This window comes from Trichosurus vulpecula, chromosome 9 (genome assembly GCF_011100635.1).
Source record: "Trichosurus vulpecula isolate mTriVul1 chromosome 9, mTriVul1.pri, whole genome shotgun sequence".
Taxonomy (NCBI): domain Eukaryota; kingdom Metazoa; phylum Chordata; class Mammalia; order Diprotodontia; family Phalangeridae; genus Trichosurus; species Trichosurus vulpecula.
This window is the reverse complement of record NC_050581.1, coordinates 203,489,809-203,495,133: the sequence shown is the minus strand read 5'-3', so window position 1 is coordinate 203,495,133 and position 5,325 is coordinate 203,489,809. Positions and strand designations below refer to the sequence as shown.

The following is a 5,325-nucleotide window of genomic DNA, read 5'->3' as shown; positions in this document are numbered from 1 at the left end:
TTAGTCAACGTTTCAAGGCTAGAATTCAAATTGAGTTCATGATTCTTTCCACTGCCTAGAAAAAACAGGTTAGCCTGTCTGCATATTTTCTCGAAACAGGGCATGGTAAACAGAGCTGTGTAATATTTAACAACAAAGTTAGCGAAGGAAAGGGTTGGGACACAACCGTTCACAATTTAATATCTGCAAATAAACCTTGTGTAATCAACCAAAAAGGAAATGAGATACAAAAGGAGTCACGGATGTCCTTAAAGTGAAACATACTGTTCTTCCTGCCAGACAAATGGGAAGGATCCAAAATAAGTCTTCACAGTCACAAAAACCTAAGCATAGCATGTCTTGGGACAGTTTGAAAAAAAAAAAGTCGTAGAAAGCGGGCAGGGGCAGCGAAGAGCTGTAGAGGATGCCTTCACACCTAGGGGAACTTGCGGTCCGGCCTCTGTTACTCGATGCGTTACCGACTCTTCTTGTGGCTTTTCGACGTTCCGGGTGACTTCGAATGGCTACTGTGTCTTTGGCTTCAGCGGTGTCCTGGACTCTTTGGTCGGAAACGGTGGCACGGTGCTCGGGATCCGCTCCATGCCCGGATCGGTTCGAGTAGTGTCTTGGCCTCTTGCTGCCATGTCTTTCTCGACTGCAGGATGGATTTCTTCTGTTGGGAAACCTGCTGTGGCTCCTTGGAGATCTGCTACGGCTTGGGCTGCAGAGCCGCTCTGGGGAGCCACTGGGCTTGTCCAGGTCCCTATAACTTCGCCAGCGGTGACCTGGGGATGGGCTCCTTTCCAGCTGGTCATCGATCTCCTCTTCCTCCTCACTGGACCTCATATCCTCCAAATCGTCCTCCAAGGCCCCAGCTGTGCATCTTCTTCCAGCATGCTGCGCTTCTGGAGCCGGGGCAGGATGATGTCACAGACCCCCTCACCGTGCAGCAGGTCATCCATAAACTCATCTACGCGCATCAGTTCGAATTCTTCGTTTCGGTTCTGGCTCTTAATTTTCCGATAATCATTGTATAAAGGTTGCAGATACTTGTAGCGGTCCATGGTAGTGCCTGTCAGCCTCGTATGCAGGGCCCCCAACATGCGGACACACTTGAAACCTTCATTTATAATGAATTCCACTACGCTGTCCTTCTCTGGCTGTATCCGCAGCATTTTCAAGGTCAGGCACAGGAATGCCGTTGGCTTGACCTTGCTGCCGTAGACGCCCCCCACGAATCTCAATTCCGCAGCTTTGTCCGCGACAAGCTCAGCCGTCAGCCCAAAGCACTCCTCCTTCCAGTACTTACACTCGTAAATTCGAGTCTGGATGATCTTCTCCACCAAGTTCTGTGGGTTGGTGCCGAGGCTGTCGTGCGGTTGGCCATCTTGGGCTAATCACTCCCTTTCAACGCTACAAGGCCTCTGTGGAGGTGGGGGCGGGGGGGGGGGGTTGGAGGAGGAGAGGGGAGAGGGGGAGAGGGGGAGAACTCCCTCCTGCACCAGCGGCTTCCTGGCCTGGACTCCTCAAGCTCCAAATTCGCTCAGAGTTCAGCTCTTTATAACTCTGCAAAGGGGGTCCAAGGTCTGCTTATCTAAGGAAAAGTGTTCACACTTTGGAAAGTGATAACCCACCAGCGTTAACACCTGCTTAACACATTAGCTCCATTACTTTTGTTATTAATTCTTTACTTTCTCTGACTCCAGCAACAAGGGGAGAGGCTGGAGAGGAACCAAATCCTCCTTTGTTTACAATCCTACGACCTTCCGAAGAATACAATTTACTATTTGTTTCAATGAATAGATGTTAATATTCCTTGTTCTCAATTTTCAAAAAGTGCTATGTTTCTTTCTCTTAAGACATCCAGCCAGGGGCAGAGCCAAGATGGCCTAGTAGAGAAAGCAGAGCTCTCCCAGTATTTCCCCCCAACGACTTTGAAATAATGCCTCAAATCCTTGGTTTCATATATAGGGATATGGATAAAGGATTCAAGATAAGAGTAGTTTGGAAAGTAATGGTTTGAATTTATTATATGCTTTTAGGTGATGCAAAAAATGATTATTAATAACCAATATCTTGTGGAGATTCAGAGCTCTCCCTTTCTTTCAAAGTCCAGATTTTAAGTTCAGTCTCTTGAAAGGCATTACTGATAATGAGACTAAATGAACTCTCCTCAATCTTGGTCAGACTCTACCCAATCTTAGCAGGAACTTAATCTAACGTGGGGAAGCCTAAAGTGTTCTACTCAAGCTTGGGTGGAGACAGATCCTTTTGTTTAGATAGCCCAAGGCTGGGGGTGGTCTGAGTAAAGAGGTGGTTTCTCAGTCCAAGGGTGACATGATGTCACTCTCAGCCCCTCAATGAACACCAACTCTTTGAAGGCTATGTAAACTGGGAACCCAACATCGTGGTTGTCTTTGGTCTAAGAGGAACTGCCAAATGACTATTCTTTCATTAATAATGTGCTGGCCTTCTTAACTAAATGATGAAATTACCCAGAAACTATGTTCCTTGAACCTTTTTAGTCATCACAGTGATAGAAAATAGAAATACATGGTTTCACATAAGATCCTCCTTTTGTGTTATATTTGTATATGGACATTTAAAGTTGTTTTTTTTTAATTCAGAATTTTAAAAAAATAGAAGAAATGTCTCATCAGCCACCCCTAGACCCCAAGGTCATTGCTTCCTTGGAGAACTAAACTGCAAACCTGAATGCTGAGTTTGAGGATGACCCAGAGCAAGAGCTATAGGAGGTTTAGGTTGGAAGGGGGCTCAGAGGCCTTCTGCTCCAACCTATCTACACCCAATTATTGAGTTCAGGGAAGAGGAGAGGAAGAAAAATGGATACATTGTGAAAGAGAAAAAAGACAGCTGCACATCCAGGAGTCAGAAAAGGACATCACTAGTAACAGAGAGGAGAGGGAAAAGACAGACAGCGAGAAAGTGAAGTATACACACATGTCCAGATACTCCCAAAAATTCATTTGTAGAGGCACAGAGGAGAGCTGAAGGGATGGAGGGTGATGGGCTGGGTAAGGAGCCCCCTATTGGCCCTAGAATACTCTCTCACTTTCCTTTGGAATTCTCACCATCTCTCCAATATCAGGTAGCTAGTTGGTTGATTTTCTTTTTAAACTTTTTAAAAATATTTTTGTTTTTTTAAAAATAATTTATTTATTTATTTTTAGTTTTCAACATTCGCTTCCATTAGATTTTGAGTTTTAAATTTTCTTCCCTTCCTTTTCCTCCCCCCTCCCCAAGACAGAGCGCAATCTGATAAGGCCCTACTTATACCTTCATATTAAACATATTTTCACATTAGTCAAGATGTAAAGAAGAATTAGAACCAATGAGAGAGAAGAAACAAAACAAAACAACCAAAGAAAAGGAGAGCAAATGGTCAGCTTCCATTCACACTGAGACTCCAAAGTTCTCTCTCTAGAGGTGGATGGCATTTTCCACCATGAGCCTTTGGAGTTGTCTTAGATCCTTGCATGGCTGAGAAGAGCTAAGTCTATCAAAACCAGTCATCACACAATGTGACTGTTACTGTGTACAATGTTCTCCTGGTTCTGCTCTCTTCACTCAGCATCAGTTCATATAAATTTTTCCAGGTTTTTCTGAAGTCTGCCTGGCTCTTCGTTTCTTATAGCACAATAGTATTCCATTACATTTATATACCACAACTTGTTTGGCCTTTCCCCAATCCCTCAATTTCCAATTTTTTGCCATCGCAAAAAGAGCTGATACAAATATTTTTGTACATGTGGGTCCTTTTCCCTTTTTTGTGATCTTTTTGGGATACAGACCTATGTTGCGGGCCGAGTTAGAGCTGAACCCTGCTGAGATAAACTCAGGGCTTTGGGATGTGGGTGGAGCCAGGAGGAGGGGTCTCGCCTTTGTTGCCTCCCTTGCAATCCCAGGTCTTTGTCCGGGCCTGCCTGACCACGTGGAACTTCCGGCTCTCTGGCAGAGCATGTGGAACTTCCGGTTCTTTTCCGGTTACTGCCTGACCGCAGGGAGCTTCGGGTTAGCGCGGGAAGAGAAGGAGAGGAGAGTAGGCGGAGTCAGGGCGGTCCTAGGACCCAGGTGTATTGAGTTTTCACCTGTCCTTCACCCACGTAACCAAAGAATGTACCTACGTCACTAAAGATATAAATGTGCTGCTTGCTGAAATAATAAACGGAATCCTTCACCATCTTTTCGGCTCCCACCCCGTACATTGTCTGCGAGATCAGGTCCTTTGCTTAGGCAAAGGGGAACAAGAAGGAGACGATCAGGAGGGAAGACTACGCGTGCACGCACAGCCTTGGTCCAGGTTCAACACTCAGCGAGAAGCTTTATCTTCTCGTCTCCGCGGACAACTCAGTTTCATAACCACAACTCAACAAAGCTGATGAGGTAGGAGGTCTATCTTCTTATCATGGGGCAGTGTGCATCCTTTACAGACTCTAAAGACTTAGAGACATTCTGTAGAATACTTCACAAGCTTAGTAAGAAGCAAGGATGCATGATTTATTTGAGAAAAGTTAGGGGCAGCTAGGTGGCGCAGTGAGCAGGCCCCTGGGGCTGGAGGTCCGAGGAGGACAGGGCTTGGCTCTAACCGAAGCCTCGTAACTGCCACTGACTAGAGCACAGAGCCATTCAGGCAAGGATCTCAGACTAGGATCTTCTGGGAACTAGAGGTTTAGGAGGTGGGAGGGAAATGGGTGATGGAGGGCTTGTTGTTCACTTTTGTTCTTTGTTCCTTCCCTTGTTTTCCTTTCAAGTGAATGGCCTTTGTTTTATTACAATCTCTTGGTTCATTGTAGCTTGGCCTGGGACTGCCCAAGCCATAGATTCAAAGAGATGATTACCTCTTGGGTACCAGGGTCCTGAGAGGAGCCAACCAAACGCTGCAGTTGAAGACACGGGGTGTCATAAAACCAAGCACATCTTTTCATCTAGTACTGGTGACCTAGTACTGGGGTCACCTTCAGAAACTCTGCAAGTCTTTCTTCCAATTCCCATTGGCACTGATGAGTTGGATCCCTCAGAGCCTGGCTGGCTCCGCTTTCCTCCTGGCTCTAGAGGGTCCCCTTAGGGGCAGTGGGATTCTTCTCTAATACTGTCAACTCCAGCCCCCATTCTATTTCTAGTCACAGCATCTCCTTTATATTCTCGATTGACCTAGTGATTAAAGTTCCAGGATCACTTAACATCAAATGCCTCTTATAATAGGGCTGTTTCCTCAGAAGCCTCCTGAAGCAGGAGTACATTGTCCTATAGACCACTTTAGTCTCTGGGCAGTCAACTCACATCTAAAGCAGTCGCTGACTAGCCTTTGCCCCACCAACTTCACTT

The 5,325-nt window shown here is 45.8% G+C and overlaps 1 pseudogene; it reads right to left on the bottom strand.

Moving 5' to 3' along the window:
- Nucleotides 1-454: 454 nt before the first annotated feature.
- Nucleotides 455-4,903, bottom strand: LOC118832339 (annotated as a pseudogene).
- Between the last annotated feature and the right edge of the window lie 422 nt (nucleotides 4,904-5,325).